This window comes from Chiloscyllium punctatum, chromosome 40 (assembly GCF_047496795.1).
Source record: "Chiloscyllium punctatum isolate Juve2018m chromosome 40, sChiPun1.3, whole genome shotgun sequence".
In the NCBI taxonomy this organism is placed as follows: Eukaryota; Metazoa; Chordata; class Chondrichthyes; order Orectolobiformes; family Hemiscylliidae; genus Chiloscyllium; species Chiloscyllium punctatum.
Window position 1 is genome coordinate 50,079,662 of NC_092778.1, and position 16,568 is coordinate 50,096,229.

The 16,568-nt window shown below is 41.3% G+C and overlaps 1 protein-coding gene across 2 annotated transcripts in view; it reads left to right on the forward strand.

The window, feature by feature from the left end:
• nherf2 (NHERF family PDZ scaffold protein 2) overlaps nucleotides 1-16,568 on the forward strand; it is a 130,905-nt gene that overhangs the window by 52,953 nt on the left and 61,384 nt on the right. The window lies entirely within an intron of this gene.

Genomic DNA, 16,568 nt, shown 5'->3' on the forward strand with positions numbered 1-16,568 from the left:
CTTTCAAGTAATGAACACCAGGTTTTATTAATTTACAAGTATCGGTGAGAAGCAGATAATTGTCCTGCATGAAAAGCAGGAAGTGGGGCCCAGCTTCCTGCTTGAAGAGCTATTGAAAGTTAATATATCAAAGCACCACTCCCAAGTTCATTTGACTGAAGCTAATCCGGCTGAAGTATTTTAAATCTCATTTCCCTACATATTGACCAACTTTGCTTTCAAGTAAACTATGGTTATATTCAGTCCTTATTTCATACTTGAAGTTTGGATCTGGAATGGAAGTTGGTGTGGAGCCCTAGCTGTATAAAATTACAGCTTCCAATCACAGTATACACTGGTCCCTAAAGAATCCAGTAAGCTTGATGACTGACTGACTTCTGTGCCCAAGGAAGGGAACCAGCCAGGGTTGAAAAGCAGACCTTGGGTCCTCAGCAAATGTTGTGAATACCTATATTCAAGTATAGGGTCATAGAAACAGACCCTTTTGGACCAATTCTTCTGTGCCCACCAGACATCCCAATCTGAGCTAGTCCTATTTGCCAGCATTTAGCCCATATCATCCCTCCAAATCCTTCCCATACACACACCCATCCAGATGCCTTTCCAATACTATAATTATACCAGCCTCCTCCACTTCCTCTGGCAACTCATTCCATACACACAACACCCTGTGTGTGGAAAAAGTTACCCCTCGTCCCTTTTTAAATTTTTCCCCCTTTTGCCTTAAAGCTGTACCCTCTAGTTTGGAACTCTCCCATCCTATCCATGCTCCTCATGATTTTATATAACTCTATAATGTCATTCCTCAGCCTCTGCTCCATGGGAAAATAGTCCTAGCTTTTTCACCCTCTCCTTATAACTCAAATCCTTCAATCCCAGCAACATCCTTGTAAATCTTTTCTGCACCCTCTCCAGTTTAACAACACCCTTCCTATGGAATGGTGACGAGAATTTTACGCAGTATTCTAAACGTGACCTCAACATTGCTCTGTGCAACTGCAACATGACATCCCAATTCATATACTCAGTGTCCTAACCAATGAAGGCAAGTGTCCAATTGCTGCCTTCGCCATCCTGTCTACCCTCGGCCTTGCTTTCAAGGAACTATGCACCCTGCACCCCTCCATCTCTTTGTTTGGCAACACTCCCCAAGACTGTATCATTAACTGTATAAGTCTTGCCCTGGTTTGCCTCACTAAATGTGAGATGTTGCGTTTTATCTAAATTAAATTAACTCCACCTGCTACTCCTCAGCCCATCTGATCAAGGTCCTGTTGCACTCAGATTAGCTTCCTCACTGTTCACTACACTCTCTCTATTTTTGTCTTCTGCAAACTTACTAACCATTCCTCCTGTGTTCACATCCAAATTATTTATGTAAGAATGACAAAAAGCAGTGAACCCAGCACCAGTCCTTTTGGCGCATCACTGGTCATAGGCCTACAGTCTGAAAAGCAACTCTCTACCACCACCTGCTGTCTCCTACCTTCAAGCCAATTTTGTGTCCAATTGGCTAGCTCCCTCTGGATCCCATGTGACCTAACTTTACTAACCAGTCTACTGAGCGGAGCTTTGTCAAACGCTTTGCGGAAGTCCATGTAGGCAAAATCTACCGCTCTGCCTTCATCAATCGTCTTTTGAGGTTTTTTTTTGAAGTAGTGTCAATCAAGTTTGTGTGGGAAGTTGTCTCACTAAGCCATGTTGACTATTCCTTTACCTTATCCCTAATCAGTCCTTGCCTTCCCAAGTGCATGTAAATCCTGTCCCTCAGAATCCCCTCCAACAAATTACCCTCTTACATAAGGCTCACTGTCTTTAGTTCCATGTGTTTTCCCTACAGTCTTCAATAACTGGGAAGAAATTTTACCTTTTGAAGGCAACTGAGTTCAAAAGAGGAATTGGAGTAGGTTATTTATGCCCTTGCACTAGATGCACCATACAGTAGAATTCTCCTCCACTTCTGTCTCATCTCCAATTTCTTGTCTTATTCCCACGTCACCTTTGATTTCTTAAACAGGCGAGCTCAGGTTTCTGATGATATAGACTGTATTTGGACCTTGGGAGAAACCAGTTTTAAGTAGAGTTAAATTACAAGGACAGGTTGTAAAGACCAAGCTGAGATTCCCTTTAATACCGAAGATTAAGGAGTTAGTAATTGATGTATTTATGATGATGAATAAATGTTTGGTAGAGTGGATAGAGAGAAACTATTTTCTTTAGTGGGAGTGTCCAGTACAAGGGGATATAAGTTAGGCCATTCAAAGATAAGTCGGGAAACCCTTTCTTATAAGGAAGATAGAAATGTGGAAATTCTTCTCCAGAGCAGCTGTTGCAGCTGAGAATCAATTTTATGAACAAAGGTTATAAGCTTCCCTAAAACCAATTTTTCAAAGGGTAACGGAATCCAAATTAATAATTGAATTAGTTCAGCCATGATTTGAGGGGGGAGGGGTTGTATAACCATCGCCTGGTTTCTTGTGTGCCCATAAATCATTTCAATTTTGTTAAGTGTGTGTGTCTCGCTCTCTCGCTCTGTCTCTCTTTAGCACTAGCAAGCTACAATTTTGTGTCCAGACTTGTAAACACTGCAGTAAGCAGAAGAAAAATGAGAAGTTTTAAGTTTCATTACTTTTTACCGAGAGTTTTTATTTGAAGAAAAGAGTTGTTGGCAGGAATTCAATAAACGAGGCCATACACTGGGGATAATCAAGCCACTTGTGGTCTCACTGCTGAGGAAATTTGAATCCAGTTCTACACCGTGAATTTTATGCATTAAGTTTTCAACTCCTGGTAGGGATGAGCGCAAGAAACAGAACAAACTTTGTGTTTATACAGCATTTTTCACAATCTAATGATGTGTCAAATCACTTTGCAGCGCATGGAGTTTAGTTATTGTTGGAATGTAGGAAATGTGACAGCAGACAGGAGCACAATAAGCTCCACCAAACAGCAATGAAGTCATAATAGCCAAGTCTTTAGTGATGCTAATTTGAGGGACAACTTTTAGCCAGGACACTGAAGCGAACTCTCCTAATCATCTAATAGTGTCATGGCATATTTTGCATTCAAAAATGGCAGACAGACCCTTCGTTTAATGGTATAAAAGATGACACCTCCCAACAGCGCAGCATTTCCTTGGTGCTGCATTGAGTGCATCAACCCCATGTGTATGTTTTGGAGCCCACAATATTGATACAGAGGGTTATCCACTAACTCATGGTCAATACAGTAAGTTCTAACTGTTCTCACTATGCCTGTGCTTTTTTGTTATCTATGCCTTTACATTTCAACACATTAATTCAGGGTGCAATGTTTTATCCTTAACCCAAACAAAGACACCTGGGAACAAATTCTACCATTCTGGTGCACAGTTTCTGGACTCTTTTGGGAAGTGTTATGTTCAGTTTATTTTAATTGGGCCTTGGCTGTTCTGATGGAATAAAACACCCAGATGGTGCAGGAAGTGAATTTTTAATCTTTGATAGTTTACACTCTGTTTCCTGTCCAGAGTAACAGCAGCGATATTACAAGTGAGTGAGATCAAATGGGAAGTTATATTGTGGTGAAAATGGGAAGGTTGAATTAGAAGATAAACCGAGAAAAGCAGCAGGGTTAAACTGAACTCCTTTAAGGAGAGGTTAATTTTGTGCATTTTCTTTACCTTGTGACTAATATCTTGTGGATTTAAGAATGGTTGCGTTCAATTTAATTTACTCCAAGGGCAGATTTATTCAGCTGCCAAATTCCATAATTCCTTTCTCTTCTGCACCATCTGGAAATATCTGCAAGGTCTTGAGGATAAGTGTGGGAAAGAAAATACAATCGCAGACACAGAATCTAAGATGATTTTCTTTAAGTTGGTGTTTAAGCAGTTATTGAAACCTATATAATTTGTGACAGTGAATCATTTTGTTTTCATAAAGGGTCTTGTTCCACATTGCAGAACTCAATTAATATTGTGCTATTTGTATATTGCTTCTATGGGGTACAAGTTGGATAATCCTACTAAAGCATGCACCAAATCACCATTTGATGTTAACTTTACCGATCTTGAAATGTTTGCATATACGTTTTACTGCAACTTCCTTTTTCAATAATACACTCCAGTTCTCCTAATTGCACTTAAGTCCCGTTTAAGATGTTGTGCAGTAGACTCAAAGGCAGTGCACATCATTTTAAGGGAAAGCATATCATAGCTGTTTTTATTTTCTCAAGGGCCTTTATTTCTCAAGTTGAAAATAATGGGGAGCCAATGTGAATGAGACAAAATTGCAGATGATTATAATGCAGAAAAAAAAACCTGGAATCTTTTTGCAAGCTGTAGTTCTGCTCTGTGCTACAATCCTCAGGTCACTTTTTATGAAGCAGTGACTAGGGTTTACTTAACAAGGTTACAAGGCTCATTTTGCCTGCTCGCCTCCCTTCTAATGTTAGGCAGGCACTATAAGGACCCTTTTACTTCTAAGCAGTAATAGCCAGGCTCAGCAATAAGTTCAGTGTGTGGAAGGTCCAAAGGATGAGCTGAATGTGTACTTGTTTTAAAATTTGACTTCAACCTATCATTCTGGAAAGGATTTTGCATCACTTTGGCTTTTAGTATAAGGAGTTGGATCTGGATCTCAGTTTTTGTTAAGACAAAAACCTAAAATGTTTAAACACAACTGGTAAGGCAGCATCTGTGGTGAAAGAAGCCAAGATACAAAGCCAGTTTTAGTAGGCTCAAGCACACTGACTGACAGAAATTTAAAATTGGAACTTAAGTATCCAATTGATAATTGCTCCATAAAACTGTGAAGACAACTGCTTTTAATTAACTTACAGGCCTTTGTTAAATGAAGGGGTAGAAAATGAATTTTCATTCCTCCTTGCCTTCACTTGCTTAAAACCTATTGCAAGTAACCTTTCCTGATTCTGATGAAAGGTCAGAGACCTGTTTGGATTAATGACATTTAGCCCTCCACTGATACTGTCAGACATCCTGAGTACTTTCAACATGTTGTCTGGTTTGATGTTGAAGGAAAAGGCAGATTAAGATGGGGTAATCACTTTCTTCAACCCCTGTTAAAATGATGGAAAGCACCTTGGAGGGAAATTAAATCTACATGAAGCTCAGCATCTTCCTTTACTGTTGCCTGACTTATCTTCACAGAATCCCAGAGTTGTTACAGTGCAGAAGGCAGCCATTCAGGCTAGTGTGTCTGCACAAGCTGTCTAAGCGTTTTGACTAGGTACCAATCTGCTGTTTTTTTTCCCCCTAAAACGCTGCATGTTTGAATATTATTTCAAAAGAAACAAAGCCCTCTTGAATGCCTCAATTGAATCTGCCTCCATCATACTTCCAGTCTATTGCCACCTATCTGCTTCACCCTCCATCTGACCTACCACCCCCAGCTGCACCTACCTATCGCATTTCCCCCACCCCTTGCCACAACCCCATCCTATTTATTTCTCAGCCCCTTTGCTCCCGCCACTATCCCTGATGAAGGGCTTCTGCTTGAAACGTCGACACTCCTGCTCCTCGGAAGCTGCCTGACCTGCTGTGCTTTTTCCAATACCACACTTTTTGACTCTGATCACCAGTATCTGCAGTCCTCACTTTTTCTCCCAATCTATTCCAGACCCCAACTACATGCTGCATGAATAAATATCTTCTCTCATTGCATTTTCTTTTCTCTTGTAAAATAGTTTTTATTTCTGAAACTCTCTCCCTTCTGGTTCTCAAACTGTTTAATTATGAACAGTTTATCCCTATTTGTACAGACCCCTAACAATGCTGAAAAGTTCTACCAAATTTCCTCCTTGCCTTCCATCCAAAACGACATTCCCAACTTCTCCAGTCTATTCTCATAACTGGAGGGTCTCATCCTTGGAACCATTCTTGTAAATCTCTTTTGTACTGTGTCCAATGTATTTACATCCTTTCTGTAGTGTAGCATCCACAACTGTTCACAGTACTCCAGCTGAAGTCCTATATAGTTTGAGCATAGACACTTAGAGTCATAGAGATGTACAGCACAGAAACAGTCCCTTCAGTCCAACCCGTCCATGCCGAACAGATATCCCAACTCAATCTAGTCCCACCTGCCAGCACCCGGCAAATACTTTTTTTCTTCAAATGGCGCTCTCTGCTTATCCTGTTACGCTTTAATGACTCACATCACCACAGATACGGTTTCTGTAAACTGCTGACTTTGAGAAGTTGTCAATGGTATTCCATCGATCAGTCTTTTTTTTAAATTCAATTTCAAATCTCCACTATTCACAACCACTGCATCACATTTCTGGTGGAGAATTTAAAGCATTACTGAAGACTGAAGCCAGTGGATGCCTGCCAGACCTCAGTCCAAAATCAGCTGGAAGCCTCACTGACCCCTCCACTTATCAGGAGAGCCCATTGAGTGAGCACTCTGGCACAAAATCCAATCAGCTTTCTTCCAAGATCACTTCCCTCTGAAACCGATGATGTGGAGGAGCCCATGTTGGACTGGGGTGGGCAAAGTTTTTTTAAAATCAGACAACACCAGGTTATTGCCCCAAACTGAGGGTGATATGGGCAATGGCACTGAATAAAGTTTGCCACTGAATGCCACCCTAAAGGTGCTAACTTCCCTTAGCTCCCACTCCCTATTACACAGGCATCATGATTTCACCACCCACCTCCACCCCACTCCCATTGGCGCAATGGCAGCTGGCCTCTGACTGGGTGTCGGAGTTAAAAATCTCACAACACCAATAGGTTTATTTGGAAGCACTTTCGGAGCACTGCTCCTTTATCAGGTAGCTGTGGAGCAGGACTATAAGACGTAGAATTTATAGTAAAAGGTTAAAGTGTCATGCAATGATATATTGAACAATCCTAGATTGCTGTTAAAACTGCAGGCAGTCAATCCATGTAACATTTTGTAAATTCCACTTTGGAAGTCGAACCAGTCTGACTCCAGATTGGGATACAGACAGACTCTAACCTCACACTTTTTTAAAGCATTGTCTGAGCCGAGATAGAGTCGTACACCACAGAAACCACCCTTTCGATCCAACTTGTCCAGATGTCCCAACACAATCCAGTCTCACCTGCCTCCACCTAGCCAATATCCCTCCAAACCCTTCATATACCCATCCAGATGCCTTTTAAATGTTGTAATTGTACCAGCCTCCATCACTTCCTCTGGCAGCTCATTCCATACACTCCTCATCTCCGCATGGAAAAGTTTCCCCTTAAGTCCCTTTTTGTATCTTTTCTCCTTCACCGTAAACCTATGCCCTCTAGTTCTGGACTCCCACACCCCCGGGAAAAGACTTTGGCAATTTATCCTATCCATGCCTTAGCGAGTTTTGAAAAGATTTGTAGCTCAGGTTGAGGTTTTGGATGTAGGTTTGCTCGCTGAGCTGAAAGGTTCATTTCCAGACGTTTCGTTACCCTACTTGGTAACATCTTCAGTGGGCCTCAGGCGAAGCAATGCTGCCAATTCCTGCTTTCTATTTATATGTTTGGGTTTCTTTGGGTTGGTGATGTCACTTCCTGTTCCTTTTCTCAGGGTGTGGTTATCCATGCCCCTCATGATTTAATAAACCTCTATAAGGTCACCCCTCAACCTCTGATACTCCAGGGAAAACAGTCCCAGAATATTCAACCTTTCCCTATAGCTCAAATCCTCAAACCCTCACAACATTGTTGCAAATCTTTTCTGAGCCCTTTCAAGTTTCACAGCAGCTTTCCGATAGGAAGGAGACCAGAATTGCACGCAGTATTCCAATAGTGGCCTAGCCAATGTACTGTACAGCTGCAACATGACATCCCAACTCCTGTACTCCATCTTCTGACCAATAAAGGAAAGCATACCAAACGCCTTCTTCACTATCCTTTGTACCTGTGACTCTACTTTGAAGGAACTATGAACCTGCACTCCAAGGTTGCTTTGTTCAGCAACACTCCCTACGACCTTACCATTAAGTGTGGAAGTCCAGCTAAGATTTGCTTTCCCAAAATGCAGCACCTTGCGTTTATCTAAATTAAACTCCATCTGCCACTCCTCAGCCCATTAGCCCATCTGATCAAGATCCTGTTGTAATCTGAGGTAACCTTTGCTGTCTGCTACACCTCCAATTAAAGTGTAATCTGCAAACTTACTAACTGTACCTCTTATGTTCATATCCAAATTATTTATATAAATCATGAAAAGTTCTGGATCCTTGTGGCAATCCACTGGTCACAGGCCTCCAGTCTGAAAAACAGCCCTATACCACCGCCCTGTGTCTTCTACCTTCAAGCCAGTTCTGTATCCAAATGGCTAGTTCTCCCTGTGTATTCTGTGAGCTCTAACCTTGCTAACCAGTCTTCCATGGGGAACCTTATTGAACTTACTGAAGTCCATATAAGTCACAGCCTCCTGTCTGCCCTCATCAATCATCTTTGTTACTTCTTCAAAAAACTCAATCAAGTTTGTGAAATTTGATTTCCCATGCACAATGCCATGTTGACTATCCCTAATCAGTCCTTGCCTTTCCAAATACATGTACATCCTGTCCCTCAGGGTTCCCTCCAACAACTTGCCCACCACTGACGTCAGGCTCACCGGTCTATAGTTTCCTGCTTGCCCTTACCACCCTTCTTAAACAGTAGCACCACATTAGCCAATCTCCAGTCTTCTGTGACTATCGATGACACAAATATCTCAGCAAGGGGCCCCGCAATCACTTCTCTAGCTTCCCACAGAGTTCTCGGGTACACCTGATCAGGTCCTGGGGATTTATCCACTTTGATGCATTTCAAGACATCCAGCACTTCCTCCTCTCTAATATGGACATTTTTCAAGATGTCACCATCTATTTCCTACATTCTAGACCTTCCATGTCCTTTTCCACAGTAAACACTGATGCAAAATACTCAGTATCTGCCCCATCTCCTGTGCCTTGCTGATTGATCTTTGAGGAGCCCTATTCTCTCCCTAGTTACCCTTTTGTCTTTAATGTATTGTAAAAACCCTTTGGATTCTCCTTAACTTTATTTGCCAAAACTATCTCATGTCCCCTTTTTGCCCTCCTGATTTCCCTCTTAAATATACTCCTACTTTCTTTATACTCTTCTAAGGATTCACTCGATCTATCTTGTCTGTATCTGACATATGCTTCCTTCTTTTTCTTAACCAAACCCTCAATTTCTTTAGTCATTCAGGATTCCCTATACCTACCAGCCTTTCCTTTCACCCTAACAGGAATATACTTTCTCTGGATTCTCGTTATCTCGTTTCTGACTGCTTCCCATTTTCTAAACGTCCCTTTACCTGCGCCCAATTAACCTTTGAAAGTTCTTGCCTAATACCATCAAAATTAGCCTTTCTCCAATTTAGAACTTTTAACTTTTAGATCTGGTCTATCCTTTTCCATCCTTTTCATTTTAAACCTAATAGAATTATGGTCGCTGGTGCCAAAGTGCTCCCCCACTGACCTTTCAGTCCCCTGTCCTGCCTTAATTCCCAAGATTAGGTCAAATTTTGCAATTTTCTTGTATGCACTTAACAAATTCCTCTCCGTCTAAAACCTTAACACTTAGGCAGTCCCAGTCTGTGTTTGGAAAATTAAAATCCCCTACCATGGGGCGGCACTGTGCTTAGCACTGCTGCCTCGCAGCGCCAGAGACCCACGTTCAATTCGCGCCTTGGGCAACTGTCTGTGTGGGTTTCCTCTGGGTGCTCCGGTTTCCTCCCACAGTCCAAAGATGTACAGGTTAGGTGAATTGGCCATGCTAGCTTGCCCATAGTGTTAGGTGAAGGGGTAAATGTAGGGGAATGGGTCTGGGTGAGTTGCTTTTCGGAGGGTCGGTGTGGACTTGTTGGGCTGAAGGGCCTGTTTCCACACTGTAAGTAAGTAATCTATAACTATCCTATTATTCTTACAGATAACTGAGATCTCCTTTTCAATTTCTTTCTCAATTTCCTGCTGATTATTGGGGTTTTGTTTTAATACAATCCCATCACGGTGATCATTCCTTTCTTATTTCTCAGTTCCACTCAAATAACTTCCCTGAATGTATTTCTGGGAATATCCTCCCTCCGCATAGCTGTAATGCTATCCCTTATTAAAAACACCACTACCCTTGCCTCCCTGTCTATCCTTCCTGTAGCGTTTGTATCCTGGAACATTTAAGCTGCCAGTCCTGTCCATCCCTGAGCCATGTTTCTGTAATTGCTATAATATCCCAGTCCCATGTTCCTAACCATGCCCTGAGTTCATCTGCCTTCCCTGTTAGGCCTCTTGCATTGAAATAAATGCAGTTTAATTTATCAGTCCTACCTTTATCTCTGCTTTGTTCCTGCCTGCCCTGACTGTACACACTTAATTTGCACATTAGTGAACCAAAACCTGCAACCCATTCTAAAAGATCAAAGACTTATTGAACAATCCTAGATTGTTGTTATGTCACAGTATGACACTGTAATCTTTTGCTATAAATTCTGTCCGTTATGGTCCTATTCCACAACTACCTGATGAAGGAGCAGTGCTCAAAGCTAGTGCTTCCAAATAAACCTATTGGACTATAACATGGTGTTGTGAGATTTTTAACTCTGACACCCAGAGGCCAGCTGTCATTGCGCCACAATTCCTTTGGGGGTGGGTGGTGAAATCATGAAGTCTGGGTCACAGGGAGTGGGAGCTAAGGGAAGTTGGCACCTGGGGTGGCATTCAATGACTAATGCCCTGCCCCTCATTCAGTGCCATTGCCAGTATCACCCTCTGTTTGGTGGAGGCACTGGAGTTTGTGCCAATCAGGTAGGCTGGCCATCTGGCCTTTACTAGTTGCAAGAGCTGCTAGTTTTATTGACTGCAGGAGTCCAAGTTGGTTGGCCACCTGAGGGCATTATTGGCGGCAGGACGGGAAGTCCATTGCACTTAAGATTTGCTTCCTGTGGTGACAGGAAGGCTGTGGAGATCTTTCCAATGCTAATATGAACCTTCTGTCAGTCCCCTGACACTTATTCTTTATTTGGTGGGGAAGGGTCTACCCAACAAGAAGCCAATCCATTCCAATGAAGATTGCATTTCTTAAAACTTCCACTGAAGAGCTGTGGAGGGAATGGCTAGGGATAAAAATTTGTATAACCAATATACAGGACCAGTTTTCTGATGGCAAGGTGGAGGTCAGTTACCAATTTAATGCTTCAGAAAAGATAGCCCTTTTTTTTTTTGGAATTGTATGGCACTGGGTCCGAGAGGGAATTGTTGGTTTGGAAACTAAAACCTGATGAGAGCTGGGTGAGGCTTCAGTTATAAGGTAAAAACAATGACTGCAGATGCTGAAAATCAAATACTGGATTAGTGGTGCTGGAAGAGCACAGCAGTTCAGGCAGCATCCAACGAGCAGCGAAATCAACGTTTCAGGCAAAAGCCCTTCATCAGGAATAAAGGCAGTTCAGTTATATCCTGTAGGGTTGGGTTAATGGTTTGCTTTTATTGTGGCTGCAGTCCATGTCAGAGTCATAGATGTACAGCATGGAAACAGACCCTTCGGTCCAACCTGTCCATGCTGACAAGATATTCCGATCCAATCTAGTCCCACCTGCCAGCACCTGGCCCATATTTCCCCAAACCCTCCCTATTCATATACCTATCCAGCTGCCTTTTTAAATGTTGCAATTGTACTAGCTTCCACCACTTAATGCAATTTGTTAACTTTAGCTTGATTTGTCAGGCTTTAACGTTAAAGCAGATAATTGGCAGGTTTGTTTATGTTGTTAAACACGCAAGCTAACTTGGATAGCTTCAGCTTCAACTAACTTTCTAAAGTAGACCGGCAGGAGGCTGAAAGAACACAGCAGGCCAGGCAGCGTCAGGAGGTGGAGTGGTCGATGTTTCAGGTGTAACCCTTCCACCTAACCTTCTCTGGTTTGGTGAACCTTCTGTAGCTGAGTAGCTTGGCGTAATGTGACTCCAAACCCAACTTTGAAAAGGTACTGTGTGTGTGTGTGTGTGTGTGTGTGTGTGTGTGTGTGTATACATAATTCATAATGTTGTGGACTTTAATCTGTTACGGCTAGGGCATATTTTTGTTCTTGAATGCATTTCATGTACAAGTGCGCTCTGAGCAGAGTGTTAACCAATTAGCTGCATGTTTTTGATTGTCTTGCAATTGGAATGGTGGGATTGCTTTAATAAAGTATAATTCGAATGGCAGTAACTGGTTTAGTAGGAATTGGTCATTCTCCCTCCTGTAATGGGTGAATTTTCATAACACGTCCTATTTCAAGTTGTCTCATGACGCAGTGCAGTCTAGACACAGTGGGACTTGTCTTTCTTCGATAACTTATAACTAATTCCTCCCACTTAAAAACTCAACCGTTGCATTCTTTTTAGCACAAATGCATTGTTTTGTTTCTTTGACCAAATTGCATTTTTATTGAAATTGAAACTTAATCTTAACTGCATCCAGCTGATGATTTTGTGTTGTTCAACTCTCTCACGGGCTTCAGTGTCATGGTCAGCTTTTGGCCTTTGGCAGCAGACCAGAAGGCTAAAGAATAGTACAGTGTATCAAAGAATGTGGTAAATCTAGGTTAGCTCCAACAGGTTGAAGAGAATACGTTTGTGTCTCTCTGCTGTGATAAAGTGCTTGTCTGTCGGTGAATCTGTTGTTCTGTTTATTTCACTGTGCTTAGTGAATAAGGTATATAATCTGCTGTCCTGTTGACATATATTTTGTAATATTATTTGAAGTTAATTACTTCTTTGCTTGCTAAAATAAAAGTTCAAACTCTATAATGACTTTCATAAAGTTCAGGATGTGCTGAAAATCTTTGCAGCTAATTGCATTGAAATGCAGGACAGACTTGTCCATGCTAGATGGGTGGAGAAAGTGAGGATTGCAGATGCTGGAGATCAGAGTCGAGAGTGACATGTTGGAAAAGCACAGCCACTCAAGCTGTGCAGGACAGTCGATGTTTCAGGCATAACCCCTTCTTCAGGGATCCCCATCATCATAAATGGGTATGAAAAAGCATGAAGGGCCTCTGTGGTAATGTGTCGTGAATCCTCCCAACCAGAACTCAGTTTGGGCAGAGATGGGAAGGTATAAGGGATAAGGTGCACCTTCACCTTGCCTAATAAAATGCCATTCCTATCTCACTACATCCAACATTGAAAGATCTTGCCCATACTCTCTATTATGTCAGAAGTATGGAAAGTTGGCACATTGCAAGCTCCCACAGACAACAATGCGACTGTAACCAAATACTCCAATCCAGAAGAGTTGGTGGAAGGATAAATATTGACCCCAAGATCATTCCGATAATGCGATGGGATATTTTTCTCTTCACCTGGGCTCAGAGGAGAGTGGTGTGTTTAGATGGAACCTTGTAATAATAGCTAAATACTACCTCACTGTCTGCTGACATGACATGATCCAGTTTCTGAAGTACTTCAACGTAGTGCCTTTTTGTCTCAAGGGCAGAACTAATTTTTCTTCTTTTAAATATGGATTTTATCCTAGATTCTTCTGATATGTAACTGGAGAAAAGCGCTGATATAGCCTTTGCACGGTGATGCTTAAACCGAAGATTTGCTGCCAGTACAATTAGTGGGCAGTCAGATGTTGTAGATTATTCTAATGACATAAATAACTTTCACTGCTTGGTGCTCGTAAATAAACAAGAGCAGGGTATGAGATTTTAAGTATTGCTTTCTGTAACTAGAAGGAAAAGGACCTTGCTGGGTAAGCATTTACTACCAATCCCTCCTTGCTTTTAAGGTAACAATGAGCCATTGCCCTTAACTACTGAAATTTGAGTGATGCCCAGCAAACCCGCAGAACTGCAAGGAGTAGAGTTTCAGAATGTTGACCCAGTGACAATGAAGGAGTGGCGATACAATTCCATGTCAGGATGTTGTGTGGTTTGGAGGGGAATTTTTGGGTGCAGATGTAGGTGGGTAAATGTGGATTTGGATGGCGTGATCTACAAAGCCAAAGTGAGTTCCTGCTTCTGTGTGGCACATGTTGTGTCAGTGGTGGATGGAGTGCGAATCGAGCAGAAAGTTCCGACTTGTGCCTTCTGGATGTTGGACAGATTTTGGCGAAGTGACTTTCTCCCCATTTAATGGCGAGAGAGACACTGTTCAAATGCAAGGTTGTCAATCTAAAACATTACCTTTTTGATTTTCTCTTAACAGAGATTGTCCGACTCAGGTATTTCGAGCATTTTGTGTTTTCATTTCAGATTTCGGGCATCTGCAGTATTTTGCTCTTGAATGAGTTGAAAATTGGATCCCTGTAAAAGCTGAAGTAATTTTGAATGCAATTAGATAAGGAAAAGTCTCCAGTAGTGGGGCACTTAGAATTCCATCTGAAGAAATTGGTCACTTATTCCTTTGAAGCCATCTCTCTATGACACGGACTGCCATTTACTGAAAATTACTTCTCTTTAAAGATTTATTACAGTAGCTAAAAGGTTTTGAATGATTTGTGCTGTCCAGGATGAAGTTTGAGCAGGAATGAAAAACTTCTGTTAGTGAATGCTTATAACATTCAAACCAGGCACAGATTGGTGTGCTGTTGCATCTCCTGCATAGGTGCAATGTTTGATTGTGAAGAGACAGTGAGGTCTGCAGATACTGGAGACCAGAGTTGAGAGTGTGTTGCTGGAAAAGCACAGCAGCTCGGGCAGCATCCAAGGAGCAGGAAAATCGACATTTCGGGCAGGAGCCCTTCATGTTTGATTGTTTGATTATCCTTAGTCACCCAAGTATTTTTATAGAGAGAGGTTCGGAGCAAAATAAAATGTCAGAACCTCAAATTATTATTGTGTAAGCTCTATTTTAACACCGTGCTAATTCTGTTATAATTGTCTATGCTTTGCCCTTCTCGCGAAAGCCAATTTGCTTGGGAGCCATAAACAATGGAAGAGAAGGAAGTTTGTGCAGTGATTCCTTGCTGACTATTCCAGGATATGCACTAGTGTAGGATGGAGCATTCTCTTGTAGATTTGACCCAACGTTTGAATTCTTTGGTCTGCCTTATTAGAAAGGCAGGAAGAACAGCAAGGTTGCTAATTGGGAATAAAGACAGAGGATCCAGGCCATCACAAATGGCAGGACAGATCAAGGAGTATTAACTAGTGCAGTGTGACAGCAAATTAGCTTTGCCGATTTAACTGCAAACCCTTTGACAACCTGAAAGTGAGGTAGAGAAAGTTCAGGTCAAAGAATCTTTTCTGAGCATGTTCGATTCAACAGTGAGGCAACTGGAAGTCCCATTGAAAAGGAATGATCTGATTTACTGTTGGGTCCAGTTCTCAAAGGCATTTTGTTTTAGCTAGCCAGCAGTTTTATTTTCACTTGATGATTTCATCCAATTAGTTAATGGGCTCTGTCATTCTAATAAAAATGCACAAACAATGAAATCTGGCATCAATTTACTTTTTTAAAAGCTTTTTGTTTTGTGTATTTGCAAATAGAGTAGAAGTCACTAAAGTTTAATGTAAGCAATGAAACAGCATTAGAAAAGGATAATACCATTAGAGGAATGCATCTCAAGATCTAATGATTTCTGTATGAGCTAGGAGCAGGTTAGGCCATTTAGCTCCTCAAGTCAGCTGTACTGTTTATTAAGACGATTTTTCAATTTATCCTCTAGGACCTCTAGATATTTCTGCCTCTGTGAATATTCAAAGCTCTGTAATTTTTCTGTACTTAGAAAGAATTCTTTTTATAATTCTCCCTGTTAAAATGAGTAACTTCACATTTTCCCCACTTATTACTCAATTTTCCTGAATTTCACCCACTCCTTCAATCTATCTTTGTATTTTTGCAGTCTCTTTATGCCTTGATAATTTACTTTCCTCCCTATTTTCATATCATTATCAAATTTGGCAACCATACCTTTTTTAGTCAATTATATAAAATGTAAGCAGTTAAGATCCTAACACTAATCCCTGGGACATATGACAAGTATATACTATCCAGGCCAATATTCTATCTTCTATACTGTAAGATTTTATTTTCCATAATAGCTTTTGTGACAATTTATCAAATGCATTCTGTATTTCGATGTACAATGGATCCTCCAGTTCCCCTTTACCTTCAGCATTTGTTTCTTTCTCAAAGAATTCCAGCTTATCAGTTAAAGAGGAGTTTTGTGAGAAGAAAATACCTTTGATGCTGCCTGATTATCTTGAACTGATCCAAGTGCCCTCCTACAACCTCTTGAATAATAGCTTCTAATATTTTCCACATGGCAGATGTTAAACCAACTGACCTGTAATTTCCTTCTTGCTATCTTTGTCCTTCCGTTATCATTTGTAATCTTCTGATGTAATGGGACCTTCCCTGAATCTATTACATTAAAAACAACTCACCAATTATCTTTTGTGACTCCTTGTAAGATCTTGGGATGAAATCCATCAGGACCTAGGCACTTGTTAGCCTGCAACTCCAATCGTTTACTCCGACCACTTCTCTCCTTATTGCGATTTATGCCTATTTCCTCCCTCCCTTCTATTTCCTGATTTTATCACTGCTTCTCAGATATTACTTACATCCGCCGTGGTGAAAACTTATTTGTATCGAAGTACCTGTTCAATTCA